General features: G+C 59.5%; 1 protein-coding gene across 8 annotated transcripts in view; it reads left to right on the forward strand.

Annotated features, from left to right (window-relative positions):
* TCF20 (transcription factor 20) overlaps positions 1 to 15,345 on the forward strand; it is a 187,781-nt gene that overhangs the window by 42,188 nt on the left and 130,248 nt on the right. The window lies entirely within an intron of this gene.

A 15,345-nucleotide genomic window follows, 5' to 3' on the forward strand; every position in this document is an offset into this window, starting at 1 on the left:
CCCGACTCCTGTGTATTTAAATTCTCAGCCGTAATGTTATATTAACTCATTTTTTGCAGTTTCCTGGGAGGCCGTGTGTACATTAGTGGGGCGGTGGGGGAGTGGAAACGGCCATGCACGTGGACAAACACAGCTGCGAGTGTGCCTGGTCCTGGGGGGCTGACCAGGGGCGGGGGTGCCTCCGATGAGCCCCCACGAAAGGTGTTTTCTGCCAGCCAGGTGCTCGCAGTGCCCCCCTCCCCCCCCCCGAAGCTGTGGATGCTGCTGTGTAGCTGGTGAATGCCGGATCCTGGTTAGGGATGGCTCTGGAGCCTGGGTGAGGTCCCAGCGTCACATGTTCATTATTCTTCCTGTCCAAGTGTGCCTGTCTCTTCATCCATCCCCAGACACATGCTGAGCACCTGTTGTGCACCCAGCCTGGAGACACAGCAGGACCACAGCCGTCCTGTCTTCCTGAGACGGTGTGCTGGGGGTGATGGATATTGACCTGACAGAAGCACGGTGTCAGGGACTGGGATGGCTTGAGAGGAAAGGAAAGCCAGTAGGGGGATGGGAATAAGGGCTGAGGTGCAGGGAGGTCACTTGGGGGGTGGGGAGAAGGGCAGAGACCCAAAGAAGGTCAGGAACCAGCCGTGTGGCTCCAGGGCAGTCATGGAAGCAGTAGCTTCCTCTGACCAACCAAGGCCTCACTCTGCACGTGTTAATGCATCAAACCCGCACACCGAGGCCCTGGGGGGCATTGTGCCCATTTCGCAGATGGTGCCGAGGTTAGCAGCTGCTAAGTGGCAAGGCTGGCATCAAACATCGGCCCTCTGGCTCCATCATCTGTGTGCTCACTGCTCTGTTCCACACCCCTCTGGGGAAAGAGGCATTTCAGATGAGACGGATGGGACATGCAAAGGCCCTGGGGCCAGAATGTGTTTGGTGAGTCTGAGGCGCAGCCACAGGGCCATTGTGGCTGGAGCACAGTGACCAGGGGAGAGAGGGGAGGGTGGAGAAGTTGAGGGGCTTGATCCAGAGGAGTTGGGGGCTCACCGTGCTCCCTTGTCCTATTCCTGCATCAAGGCAGCAGTGGGGGGCAGAGGGGGGGTGGTAAACGGGGGAGGGCGGAACAGGATGCAGTAGGGAAGGATCTAGGGGCTCCTGTGGGGCAGGATGAGCAGGAGGGAAACTCCTGGGAGGAGCAGGGCTGGGAGGGAGAGGAGGCTTCCTGGGAAAGGGCCGGCAGGGTGGACCAGTAGCTCAGCTGCACTGTGGTCTTGTTCCAGGGATCAGAAAACCAGGACCTCTCGGCTGGCCCCTTGCCTGCCCACTGAGAACGTTTGTCTCGGCCTCTGCCTGGTGTGAGGAAGGGGCTTGGAGCTCAGCCCTGACACTTGGTTTAGCTGTCCACTCCCTGCCTGTTTCTTCATCCAGAAAATAGGAATTCTGGTATTCATGAGAATTAGACATAATGGTTGTAATGGTGCTGGAGAAAGGTTAGAACTCTGCTTATTGGAGTTCCCGTCGTGGCTCAGTGGTTAACGAATCCGACTAGGAACCATGAGGTTGCAGGTTCGACCCCTGGCCTTGCTCAGTGGGTTAAGGATCCGGCGTTGCCATGAGCTGTGGTGTAGGTTGCAGATGCAGCTCGGATCCTGAGTTGCTGCGGCTCTGGCGTAGGCCGGTGGCTACAGCTCCGATAGGACCCCTAGCCTGGGAACCTCCATATGCCGTGGGAAAGGCCCTAGAAAAGGCAAAAAGACAAAAAAAACAAGACAAAACCAAACCAAACAAAACAGTTCTGCTTATTGACCACAGGCTGTTTCATTCAGTTCTCTGGGCTCAAATAACATCCCCATTTGTGTGTGTGTGTGTGTGTCTGTCTGTTTCTTTTTTGTTACATTCACTAGCTTGTTTACTTTTATTATTTGTTGTTTTTTAGGGCTGCACCCACAGCACATGGAAGCTCCCAGGCTAAGGGTCAAATAAGAGCTGCAGCTGCCGGTCTAAACCACAGCCACAGCAACGTGGAATCCAAGCTGCATCTGTGACCTACACTGCAGCTCACGGCAATGCTGGATCCTTAAGCCACTGAGCGAGGCCAGGGATCGAACCCACAACCTCATGGTTCCTTGTGGGATTCGTTTCTGCTGCCCCACGACGGGAACTCCAGGTTTGTTTCGTTTTAGATTCCACACATGGTATCATACAGTGCTTGTCTTCCTCTGCCTCATTTCACTGAGCGTAATCCCGGCCACGTCCATCTGTGTCAGTGCAGATGGGGATGTCACTCTTCGATGGCCGAGCCGGCTCCATCGCGAACACGCGCATCTTCTCCGCCTGCTCCTCTCTCGACGGGCACTTTGGCTGCGTCCTTATCTTCACTGTTGGAACTGATGCCGCTCTGAGCGTTGGGGTGCTTGTAAATGTCCCCATTTTATGGGGAAGGAACTAAAGGTCAGAAAGGGAAGTGACTGGCTCAGAGCCCCTCTGGGTCCTCGTGTGGCCAGGCCCAAAGGGCTGTGGAATTCGGGGTGGGGTGGCGGGGAGAGGCCCCCATCCCCCTCCACACACGCACAGTGAGGCCTGCGCAGCCTTCCACGTCTCCCGGGCAGGAGTGGGCTGGGGTAGCTGGAGCTTGGAGCACGGGCAGCTGGCCCCAGTCCGCAGGCCTCCCTGCCCGTGGGGCACAAGGGCAGGGCCAGAGGGACACCCATGCCATGCCGGTCCTCATTCATGCTGTGCCCATGGCCTGGAATGCCCTCCCCCCAGCCAAGCGCCTCCCTTTAAATCCCAGCTTGGGCCAGCACCTCCTCCAGGAAGCCTTCTCTGATGTTGCCCCCAAAGCCCTGTGCCCCTGTCCCTCTCAGTGTGAACCTTGTTGGGGCTTTGATCTGTCCTCCTCTACCCAGCCTAGGGACTCCCTGCTTGTGGGGCTGCGGCCCAGCCAGCGCCCTCACTGTCCCTCAGAGGGCGTGGCGTGCAGCTGATGTCCGTGAAACCCTGTAGGGCGGAGCGGGACCTCAGTCCAGGGGATGGCAGGGCCTGAACCCAGTTGGGTAAGTGCCACCGCCGGCTGACTTCATGATCCCAGACCCCAGCTGGCCCTGCAGTGGGTCAGGGGTATCCTGGACACGCAGGCCTGGAGGTGGCCAGGGCCCCTTTCCCGGGACAGTTTCTGAAGAGCAGGCTGTGGCGACACCCGAGAGAGCAGTGCGCTGGGGTCTCGCGGAGCGAGGCTGGTCACCTGTGGCCTGGTGGCTCAGCCTGGAGTCCTTCCTCAGCCGAGGGAGGCCCCTGGCCAAGGCTTGGCCAGGCCGTGCTGAGCATCGCTGGGCAGAGGGCCCCATCCTGCCCCCTTCACTGAGCTGAGCCCACTCTGAAATCGCCCCCAAAGGCCAGCCTCTGCTTTTCCTCTTAATGAGGAAGGCTTTTCTCTGCTCCCGGCCATCCCCCCACTTCTTCCAAAATGGATTTACCGGTCTGCTGTGCCCCGCTGCCCCCTCCTCCTCCTCCCCTCTCCTCTCACGGGCCACGGGAAGTGGAGGGTGTTATGGTGTATTTTAGCTGATTGTTCCCCGTACGCCCCAGTCTCTTTGGGGTGGGGCTGGGGGGATGGGGGAGTAAGTAAATTATATATTGAACTCCTAACTGGAGCTGAGGCCTTGTGGTTTCCATGGCAACCAGGCTGGAAATAGCTCGGCGTGACATCAGCACGGTACAGGTATAGCCAGATCCAGCCGTTCCCCAAACAAGCTGGCAAGGGGAGCCAGGGATGTGCAGCTAATTAGCATATGCAAATCAGGCGTGGTGAGCAGGGTGGGGCCTGGGGTGCCCCAGCAGGGCCCATGGCCATGGCCAGGGCCTCTGGCAGGTAAGCGGGCTGGGGGTGGTGGTGGGGTCAGGACCCAAGCCTCCCCTGGCACATGGCCTCTGCTGGGGCTGGTAGGGCCTCTGGTGTAGGGCCCAGGCTGCCCGGGCTTGCCTGCCCCGTGGGGCTCTGGGAGCATGGCCAACGGGGCTTCCAGGGCATGGGCGGGCATGCGTGGCGCAGAGCCGGGATGGTTCCCTGCCCAGGCTCTAGTGGGATCTGGCTCCTCTTGGCTTGCCGGTGTCTTTGAAGCCAGATACCTAATTGGGCCCTGCTGGCGCGCTGCTGTTCTCCTCTTCAGGTCTGTGAGGGAGGGGTCACCCCAGGCCCATCTTGCCCCCGCCCACCTCCAGGCTGTGGGAGACGCCCACAGACTCCCCCCTGGGTGACCCCCTGTTGCATCCAATACCCCCTTTCCTGCCCCGTCCAGACAGGAAGGAAAGAGCAGAGCCTGTCATTTGTGGCTTGAAATGACCCGCCGTTCCCTTGGCCTTTCTGAGCCTCAGTTTCCACCTTGGCGAAATGGGGGTATTTTCCCTGGCCCACCTGCCTTGCAGGGTGGTGAGGGGCTAACGCTGGAGACACTGGAGAAGGGCCCGGGTGAGCTTGATGGGCCAGACGCAGTTGGAAGAGGAGGAGATTGTCTGTCCTCTTGGGATAAGTCCAAGCGGTCACCCAGCACTGCCCCACGCCCCCAGCCCCCCCAGCACCCGCGCGTACACACACACTCCCACTCCCACGCACACTCTGGTGAGACCTGAGGACTTGCGGTCCCTTTCTGGGCGAGGTGAAACACTGCCGCTTTCATAGAGGTGACTTCCACACGAGCTCTTGGCTGAACTGCCCGACGTTGGAGCTGGGCTCGCTCTGTGGCTGAGTGAGTTAATTTATTCATTTCAGCAAACGTTGAGGGTGTGCCCGGGGAGGGTGGGTGGGGATGGTGGCGGGCGAGTCAGGGAGGGCCAGGCGCTTGGAGAGCTTGGTGGAGGCACATGGTCCCCCAGGCCACCTGGACTGGGGGTGGCGGGGGAGATTGTTGAGGGTGTGGGACCTCTGATGCCTTAAGGCCGAGTCAGAGTCCTCTTGGCAGTGAAGGCAGGGGGAGGACGTCCCAGGGAGAGTGGCAGGTGGGCACAGCGGCTCAGAGGAGGGAAGGAGATGTTAGCTATGGCTGGAGTCAAGAGACAGAGATGACACCAGAAAGTTCAGGTGCCAGCCCCATAGCAGTTGGAAGCCAAGGAATTTGGATGCGGTCCTGGAGGCAATGGGAGCCATTGATGGCACTTGAGCAAGGGACTGAGGTGATCAGATTCTGGGTCTCAGAAAGAAACGACGGGCTGGAGAGGGCTGGGGGTGAGGCAGAAGTAGTCATGGATGGTTCTAGTCCCCCCTTGGGAGCCCCTGTAGAGGGAGCTGTTTCCACGGGCAGAGGATGGAAAGACGTTCTGTCTTTGGGCCTCAGTTTCCTCATCTGCCAGATGGGCACTTGGGGCTGGGTTGTGGATGGGGTGAGCATCTGTGCTCCTAGGCCACAGGAGCAGGGGGAGGGAAGAGCCACTGCCCTAAATATCTCGGAAGGAGGGGACAGCAGCGATGGGCAGGGGTGCTGAGTTCTTGTTGGGACTGAGGTTTTCAGTGCTTGTGTTTCAGCCTCAGCACAGGCGCAGCTTAGTGTCTTTGGGGGGAGGGAGTTCTCCCTGGGCTGCCCCCGAGGTTCCCAGCAGCCAGCCGGCGAGGAGGATTCCTGGCCCAGGGGGTCCCCATCCTCATCACCTCTTCTTTCCCCTCCAGGCCCCTCATTTCCTCTTAGCTCATCATCGCGGAGCCCCTGCTTGGTGTCAGGTTTGCACAGGTTTGCACAGGGACTCACCAGCAGAGCCGAGGTGTCCATGGGAGTGACGACCCCACCCAGAGGTTTGGTGCTGCAGTGGCCTCAGCACCAAGGGCGAGAGGAAGCTGGCAAGTCAAGGGAGGCTTCCTGAAGGAGGGGACGTTTGGCAGTTGACCAGACCAGAAGAGAGGGCATTGCAGGCAGAGGGTGCCACAGCAGCAGAGGCGCTGAGCAGGGAGCAGGCGTGGCTCGGCTGGTCCAGGGCACAGGTGGGGTGCCTCTGACCCCCTCACCCTTCCAGGCTCCTCTGGTCCTCCTGGCGCTGACAGGTTCCTCTGGGGGCGCAGTCTGTGTTTCCTGAGTGGCTACAGTGTGCCGGCTGGGAGGGGGCCCTGGGAGTGGGGGGACGAGGGCCCCATGAGCCCAGAGTCTAAGCTGGGGTGAGGCCCCCACACTCACGTGCACCTCTGGGTGTCACATTTTCACAAGGTCAGCATTTGGGAACCTTCTCAGGGCATCTCATCACCGCTCCGACCTCAGGAGCCCGCAGGTCACGTTGCAGGCTCTGTGCTTTGTGTCCTCAGTGACCCTGCTCACTCCCGTCCCAGCACCTGCCCGGGCGCCCCTGGCAGTCAGGGTGGAGTCTGAGCCCCTCCCTTTATGCGATGTCTTGTCTTATCTTATCTTCATGTCTTTGCTTGCGTGGTTCCCTCTGCCTGGTCTTCTCTGATATGAGCCAAAGACTGTGTCTGGAGGGCTGGGAGGTGGGTTCTGGCCCGGGCTGGCCTGTGACTGGGGTCTCATTCAGCTGTTTCCTGCCCGGCAGTCGCTCCCTCCCCGGGTAGGTGCATGGATGGCTCTGGCCAGCCTCCCTCCACCCTCCTCGTTGATTGGCAGTTCCCTTCTCCAGATGCTGGTCCCCTGAAGCTTTCTAGAATTGTCATTTATTTGCTCCTTAATTCAGCAAACATGCACCGAGTACTAGGACCGTGCCAGGCTTTGCACTGGGCTTGGGTGTACAGAAGTGAAGAAAAGGGGATGCGGCCAGGAGCCTCCCTCACCTGGGGGACAGGGCTCCCTGCTGCCCCCCAGCCCCTGCGCGTGCGCACGCGGGGCCTCCGGGGTGTGGGCCGGGCTCCCGGGGCCCCGGGAAACAGCTGGGCCAGGTGCAAGGCCGCCCGGCTGGCTGCCTGCCTGGCCGCCTGCCCACCCGCCCCAGGAGGCATCACTGCCTGGGATTTGAGCTCCTCCGAGGGCTTGCGTCGGGCCGTGGGGAAATCATTTTCTGACAGCGGTCATCAATTTTGCTGAGAGCCCATCGGCGCTCCAGCAGCCTGTCCCTCGCAGCGGCAGCTGGTCCGTGTCAAGCCCCTCCGTGTCCTGATGACAGAAACGATTCCCATTAGGCGTCTGCCCCAGAGCGCACATCCAGAAGAGACGGGTTCCGGCCAGTTTCACACATGCCGCGCGGCATCTCCTCGTCTGTCTTTAGGTCCTTGGGTTAGTGGAGGTGTCCCCTCCCCAGGGTGGGGTGGCCCTGCTGGGCTCTTGGGGGGGAGGCAGCCCCCGCGAGAGCCTGAGACCCCTTGAGAATGGAGCGTCCTTGCGGCCCCCTGCCCGCCTCATAGCAGACACGGTTCTAGATGCAAAGCACGGAACGCAACAGACAGAGCCCCTGCCGCGGCCCAAGAGGGTGACGTTTTAGCTGAGAGGGAGAGGTCAGGAAGGAGGCCGCCCTGCATAGAGCTTGGGGAAGAGCATTTCAAGCAGAGGGAACAGCATCTGGAAAGGCCCTGAGCTGAGTCTAAGCTTGCTGTGTTTACAGAACAGAATTTCGTTTAGGCTGCTGCGAATCTCAGCTGCCCAGGAGTAATCCAGGGTTAGAGCCAAGGTTCTAACAGAGCCCCGGGGGGTGGGTGGGGGGAGGTGTCCAGAGGAAGCAAGAAGGATTCTGGCAGGTGATCAAGGAAGCCCCTAGAGGAGGTGGTGTTGGGTGAAAGCCACGATGGGCAGCGGGATTTTGCCCAGTGGGGTCAGTTATGAGGACGGGCTTCCAGGAAGCAGGAGCAGCATGAATGGGGGCTGGAGGGGTGAGAGGGAGAGTGCGTGCTGGGCAGGGCTCATTGTGCGGCTGTGGGGTCCTCCCTGACATGGGGAGAGGTTGCCGAATTGGACTGGATGATTCCAGGCCAAGTTTGGCTCTCAGAGGCCTTTGGTAACCTCACCTGGCCGACTGCCTACCGTGGGCCCAGGGGGTCAGCAGCATTGGGGTTGAAGTCCTGCTGTGCACCAAGGAGTCCATCTACTTCGCAGCAGCCTCCTCCGCTCGCCCCAGGCCTACTAAGTGCCTGACATTGAAGACGCTCTGGATGCCACCCGCAGGTGGGCTTTGTCACCAGGGCGGGGTCGCGGAGGCCCAGACAAGTTAAGAGGCTTGTCCAGGGGTCACATGTGTTGGTGCTGGGAGCCAGACAGGGGAGCCTGAGCGGGGAAGTTTGCAGGGACCTGGTTTTCCTGAATATTCCTGGACAGGGAGTGATGACTCGCCCCTGACCCTTGTCCCCAGATCTGGCTGTCCTCGGGCACCTTCGCCTGAGCTGTGTGGAAGTGTGCTCAGAGGCCTGGGTGTTGGGATGTGGGACATGGGCATGGGGAGGTTGGAGGCCGGGAGCTGGCACCCCACACCCTCACCTGCCGCTCAGACACTGGGAGGGGAAGGAGCTTCCAGGAATCCATGGCCTCCCGGCTTTTCATGGCCGGGGTGACCCTTTACATCTTTCAGACGAGGAGCCTGAGCTCAGAGCAGGGCTTCACAGCAGTCGTGGCCGGGCCCGGGCAGCCATGGGCCCCTGTCCCCAGGGACTCGCTGTTCACTGGGGGTGGCAGTAAGGTGGTGGCTGTGAACATGGGCCGTCATCTTGGGCTTTGGCCCCAGCACTTGCTTTGCCAGGGCAGGGAGAGAAGATTCCAGAATTGAGGCTCCCCCAAGCTTTGCTCCCCTGTGCCCACCTCCACAGCTCCCTTCCTGGATTCTTCTAAGCCCTGGGCCCTACCTGGCCTGTCTTTGTCAGACCCGCATTCAGAAGGTCAGATACAGCCAAGGAAACCACCTCTTTGGCTGCGCCCCTTAGAATCACACTTGCAGCAGAGTTCAGCCAGACCAGGCAGAGCCATGGCTGCATGTGCTGCCCTGGTGGCAGGCAGGCAGCCTGCTGACCAGCAGGAAGCAGCCAGTGGTAGAGTTCTTGATGCTTCAACCCCTAGTCATGCTCTCATTCGTGGTGGACACCTGCGGGGCATTCGAGGCTCCGTTTTCTCTTTGGCCCTTGTACCTGGTGTGTAGCCAGCCATATAGCACATACCCTGCAAATACCTCCCACCTCTACAAGGTGTTTTCACAGTTCTAGGAAGGACCGTCCCCAACCCTCTTTGCTGGTTGGCATAAATTTTACCATTAAGGATTCATTCCTTTAGCGTAACTATTGCCCTGTCCAAGTTCCTCTTCTAAATTGGAAATGCTTCCCCTTTAGAAAGGAGACCCTTTTAAGTCCCAGTTTTTGGGTAACCCCTGTGCTGAGGAAGCTAAGGCTGTCTTGAAGGTACAAGAGAAAGAGAAACAGGGAAAAGAGGCAGAGTCAGGAGGACACGCGGCAGGGTCTGTGCACCTGCAGGCTGCCTGGGATTAATTACATATTCTTGCACTTGTCCAACACCAGAGCCCTGGGCTGAAGGTGTTTTAATTCCCATTCTGCAGGAGATAAGGCTGAGGGTCCCCCCTGCAGGTTCCTCAGCTGGACTCAGGTCTCTGTGGCTCCCATCCATGCCCTCACTGCACCTCACTCCTGCCCATGTGTGGTTGTGTGACACGGCAGACTCTGAGGCCTACCCCTCTGGGCACAGCTGAAGGAGAGCCCGATTCTCATAGCCTTTTGAAAGGCAATCACTCCAGAATCTGGTTTGAGCCTTGCAGCCACCCTCTGAGGCAGAGATGTTCCCATTTCTCTGATGAGGAAACTGGCATGGAGAGGCCGGGGGCCTCACGCATGGCCCTCCAGTGAGGAGGTGTGAGAGCCAGAGCACGACACACCACTCAATGCTCTCCGCACCCCCTGGATGGGGCGGGGGTGAGGGTCTTGGTGCCAGGAGATGAAGCGCGCAGACAGCCCCCTTCTGCCTCCCTGAGCGCAGATCCAGGTGCTGCAGGTGGGAGAGTGGCCGGCAGGTTCCGGAGCAGCAGCACAGCCTCCCCCCCCCCGCCCCCCCCCCACTTCCCACACTCGCGTGCCCCCCTCCCTGCAGAGAGCGGTCCACAGACCCTGCCCTGGCCGGCCCATGGTCAGCTGTGCAGCTCCTAATTGGTGCCCCCTCCGAGCTGTATTTTCTCAAGTATTGATGAGCCACTGTCACCCAGGACACAGCCAGAAGCTGAGCTAAGCTCAAGATGGATGGGGCCTCCGCCTCATCCATCTGCCCGCGGCCGCTCTGCTGGGGAGGAGAGGGCGGGCATGTGGGCTGGGCTTGGGGTGGGAGGGTTCCTGCGCTCGGTGTGGTCCTCTTAAACCACGCGTCTGCCTGTTGGGGCTGATTCATTGCTCCCTGTCCTGGAATCTGCAGGGGGCCCAGGACCTGGCTGTCTTCCATTCTCGGGCTCCTGACCTGGCCGCCCATTGTCTGGGGATGAAATCCTAAGGCTCGCCTCGGCCCCCTGGCCCTGCCACTCCTGCCTCCATGGCCAGGCCAGTGCCCTCCCTTCAGGCTCCAGCCACACAGGCCACCACGTCCCCCCACAGACCACACTCTCTCCCACCTCAGGGCCTTGCCTGTGCTGTTCCCACTGCCCGGAATGTTCTCGTCGCCCTCTGTCCCCTCCTTTCTCTGCTAACGCCCTGTCGTTAAGGTCTGGCTGAAACACTGCATCCTCAGAGCTCCCGCCCACGCCAGGCTGGGCTCCTGCTATTGTCCATGGTCTCAAAGCACCTCTTACCTCTCCAGCCGAACCTTCCAGACGGTGGAATCAATGAACTATTTATGAGATTCTTGGTTACTGTCTCATCTTACCCCCCTGGAACACCAGCTCTGCGGTCCCAGGACCATACTTGTCTTGTTTTCCAGTGACTCCCCAGTACCTGGTACACAGTAGGTCCTCAGCAAATGTTTGATGAATGACATCATATGACTGCCATTGCCCTAATGAACATATTTGTGTCCTGTTGCCACTGGGGTGAAGTCCACACTCCTCAGTGAGGCCTTTGAGACATAGGGGGTCCAATTGAGACAATTCTCCCTGCTTGGGGTTTCCTCCTTGTCTGTGCCCTTTGTTTAGTGAACTCCTATGCATCCTTCAAAACCTCAATAGGTACCACTTCTTTTATGAAGCCTTCCTGGCTGCTCCAGGCAGAGTTGGTTGGTCTGTCCTTTGATCCAACAGCTGCTGGGCATCAGGCCCTGTGCAGGGCACTGGGGAGGATGGAGATCAGGATCAGTGAGGAGCCAGCCCTATGGATGGAAACCTCAAAGCATCCCGATGGTGATGATGGTTAGATAAAAGCCAGGCACTGTTCCCAAGCACTATTTTTGTGTTTTGCATACTTCCTCTTCACCACCACACTGTGAGGTGCCAGTTTTACCCTGTTTTACAGATGAGGACAGCAGGGCTCAGAGAGATGGCAGAGCTTGTAGCTGGTTCATGAAAAGTTGGACTTGAACTCAAAGCTGCGTTCCTTCTCGCTTGCTGCTCTGCTTCCATGGAGGGGAGCGTGAAGGGCTGTGAGAATGCGGCGGAGCCCACTCCTCCCGTGTCTGTGAGCCGGGGGCGGGGGTCACACCCGAGATTTCACAGAGGAAGAGACATCTGGATGAGACTGGAAGGAGCGCCTGTTTTTCCGGGCACAGAGGGAATCAGAGGGCACTGCTGGCCCTGGGAGCTGTGCGGGCAAAGGTGCGGAGGGTGGGGGTGAGGGGTGTGCAGGAGGTACAGGGGCGGTAGCTCCTGAATGTGTGGAGGCTCAGGAACCTCCGATTGCGGGGGGCAGGAAGGAGGGAGGCTGGGGAAGCTGGCCAGGCCAGGACATGGGTGCTTGCAGAGGGCCTGCGTGATGGATGGAGCTCTGGGCATGTGGTCTGCTGCTGTGGTCCTGGCACGTGGCCACTGTGGGCTCTGGCTTCTGGCAGCTTCCAGGCTTCACTGTCCTTTGTTTCTGCTTGTACGGCCTCCACTCTCTTCCCTCCAGGCTGACAGGGCAGGTGGGGGCCCTGGGGCTTGTTTGCCATCTCGGCATAGTTGGGGAAGGAGCCAGTGACTGTCACGCAGCATCTGCAGGGCCCCTCTTTACCTATCTTCTCATTTACATGTGGGCACATGCTACCTGCCCTCCCAGCCTTGGGCCGCTCTCTGAGGCCCTCAGTCCATGCTTCTGACATGGCCTCCCCAGCCGGTGATCTGGGCCAGCTGGCCTCTCCAGTGTGTCCTGTCCTCTGCTCCAGGCTGCAGGCACCAGTGTCCACCCTGGGTACACAGTGGGCAGCCCCAGCTCCATTTCATCCCCACCTCTGCGCAGCCAGGAAGGTGCTGCCACCTCATTTTCACAGCGATGGACATGGAGGCTCAGAGAGGTCAAGTAACAGTGCATCATCACCCAGCCTGTAAGATGGAGCCAGGATTTGGACCCCAGGCGGATTGGCTCCATGCTGCTGCTCCTTCCCCAGCACCCCTGCCCAGGGCAGCCCTCCCCCAGCCCCCACCTCATCTCTGCTCACCCAGATCCAACCATCCTTCAAGGCTCCTTTGGCCCCTTGCTGGGGCTCAGTGCTCATCCCTCCCCTCCCTCCTTCCTTCATGCACGGATGCCATGTGCCTGCCCTCCCTGTACCAGGCACCCCCTTCTGGGCCCTGGGGATCCAGCATGGAGTGTGAAGCCCAGACTCTGTGCTTAGACTTCATGGCTTAGCCCTTACCGGCTTGGGGACCTCCAACAGATCACCTCTCTGAACCTCAGTTTCTTCATCTGTGAAATGGGTGACATTAGTGCCCCCCCCCCCCCTGTAGAGTCCCTGTGTGTAAAGTGCTGAGCTCAGTATCTGGCACAGAGAAGGCCTTCAGTCCATGTCACACGTTACTGTCTCCAGTCCCAGTGTCCAGAGCACCCTCCCCAGGAAGCACCCCCAGATCCACCAGGCTGGTGAGAATGTCCCCGCGTTGAGCTCTGGCTCACTCATTTCCTGTCCCAGTGGCGAGAGCCGAGGGTCAGGTGCATCCCCTCTCTGACGACAGGCACCTTGGGGGCTGGGGCCGCCCCCACCATAGCCCCCTCACCCCACCCCAGCTACCAGACCAGGGCTCTGCACATAATAGACACTTAATACATGTTTATGGAATTGAATTAACGATAAAACGAGATAATGGCCTGGAAGGAGCCTGAGTTGTTAGGAGGGAATGCACAGAGTAAAAACCAGGCATATTTTTTTAAGCAGATTAATCTGGTCTTAACTCATTCTAATAGCCTGCGCCCCTATTGGCCAAGGCCATTATAATAATATACGGCCACGGCCGTGGAGCTGGGAGATAGCGGTGCCTCCAAGTTTGCCTTCCGACGGATACCACAGCAGTCTGCCTCTCGCCTCTCAGAGCTGGAGCCCAGAGAGGCTGAGGGACTTGGCTGGAGTCACACAGTTGGGGAGAGGAGACGAGGCTCAGAGAGGTCGCGGGGCTCATGCTAATGTGCACGGCCAAAGAGGAGACGCTGGCACAGGAGGCCTGGTCTTCCTCTGGGGTGGTTGCATTCTGTTGTGTGTGATGCTTGTTATAAGAGCTGGAGCTGCCAGATGTTCACCCCAGGGGGTCTTCCCCCATGCAAATCACTATCCCCACAGTGAGGAAGTCAAGCTCTGTGCCTCAGAATGTGGAAAGGCCAGAGGAGGAGAGATGAAGCTGATGTCAGTCATTCACACTTTAGTCTGAATTCATATTCTGATGAGGGCTGGCATCTGAGGGGAGCTAGACATCTGTGAACTCTTAGAAGGGAGGAAGAAGGGTCTGGCTCCTGACAGATTAGGTGGGGCAGTGGGAAGAGCAGCGGCTCCAAAGTCACCCTTCCCAGCTGGCCACTGCCCCAGGCCTGGATATGGAAAGCAGGCCAGGATCAGGGAACTTGGCTTGTCTATGGAAGGAGAAGCTTGGGGTGGTGACCAGACCAGGAGGGAGGGCGGCCAGGATTTGACAGTTCCGTGCCACTGGTCAGATGCGAGGACCCCGGCACCTGAGCGTGGGGGGATGGGCTAGGGGGCTCTTAATCCATGGGGCCCCATGGGTCGCCACAGAGGCCCACCGCCTGCCTGCTGATAAAAGGCAGTTTCTCTCCACTGGAGGTTTCCTCAGTTCCGAGGGTCCCGGGAGGGGCTGTCTAAGCTTGGGGTCCCCTAGCAGCCCCCGCCTCAGTGCTTCCCACCTGCCTCCTAGCCGGCAGACAGGGTCCTCAGCTGCTGGCCCAGCCTGGCGGGGCGGCTGCTGCTTTAATCAGCCATCGCGCCACTTTCCTTGGAAGGAGAAATTGCAGGTGGCAACTCGTAATTTCCCAGGCTTCTCCCTTTCATTAATTTCTCCCTGCAAAATGGAGGCTTTCTGCTGAGCGGGGAATTGGCAGCCGAGCGCGGCATCTCCTGGCCAGCCCTGCTCTCTGCTCGAGGTGGGGGGCTGCGGGGGGGGGAGGGGGGGCAGCACATTAGCCACTGTGCTCACACTGCTGGCCGTGCCCCCTCACAGAGGCCGGAGGTTTGTTCCTTGTTCACATTGGCTTGCCGAGCCCCACTAGCTCTGGGAAATTGCTTGGTTCGCCCTGTGCTTGCTGCTCCGTTGCCCGTGGGGAGGGAGATACGGGTCGGGATCAGCCAGGGTCAGCCATCAGTAGATGGGAGGGGACAAGGTCTCTGAGCCCCCAGGGACACCCCTGCCTCTGCGTTTGCTTCCTGATGGGATTGGTGTCCCTCCTGAGAGGCTCTTCCTGCCTTCCGGCTCTCGAGTGGCCCTGAGGCCCCGTGCGGGGATGGACGTGGGGAGGAGACGAAGGGCAGACACCGTCCGGTCCTCAGGCAGCTCCAGTCGTGGGGAGGCAGACGACACAGTAGGGATGACACTTGGCCCAGGGCCTTTGTCAGGCCAGAGGGACAGAGGCTAGAGAATGGGGAGACCAGGGCCTAGAAGGATGGCTGGGGGAACAGGACAAAGATACAGTTCTGGAGCAACATGCGCCAAGGAGCAGGGCTTCACCTCTCCATTCATCCCATAGCTGTCAGTTAAGCAGCTATGGGGAAATAACGATGGGGACCCAAGGGCAGGTCGGGTACCCGTCCAGGGCAGGGAGTTCCGTCTCCGCAGGAGGTTGGGTGAGGCTTGCTCTGATGTATTGTGGACAGACTGATGGGGCGGCCGGGGAGCGGAGGAGGGTGTCTGGGAAGGGGCCATGAGGAAGACCAGGCAGAATGCTGTGGGTTGAGGGGGTGGGTGGGGGGCCCCAGGTAGGTGATAGGGTCGTTTATTGAGAAGGAGGCAGGGAGATAAGGGAGGGACAGTCTGGGGAGAGGAGGGCCCGCACGAGGAGGAGGGGGTTGGTCACTTCCTAGTGGGAATTAGGAAAGGGACCCAGCTCATTAACTGACTTGCACCCCA

This window comes from Sus scrofa, chromosome 5, assembly GCF_054392235.1.
Source record: "Sus scrofa isolate SSC_HxYL_T2T_F1_AM1 chromosome 5, Sscrofa_HxYL_maternal_Yorkshire_Landrace_v2.0, whole genome shotgun sequence".
NCBI classification, from domain to species: domain Eukaryota; kingdom Metazoa; phylum Chordata; class Mammalia; order Artiodactyla; family Suidae; genus Sus; species Sus scrofa.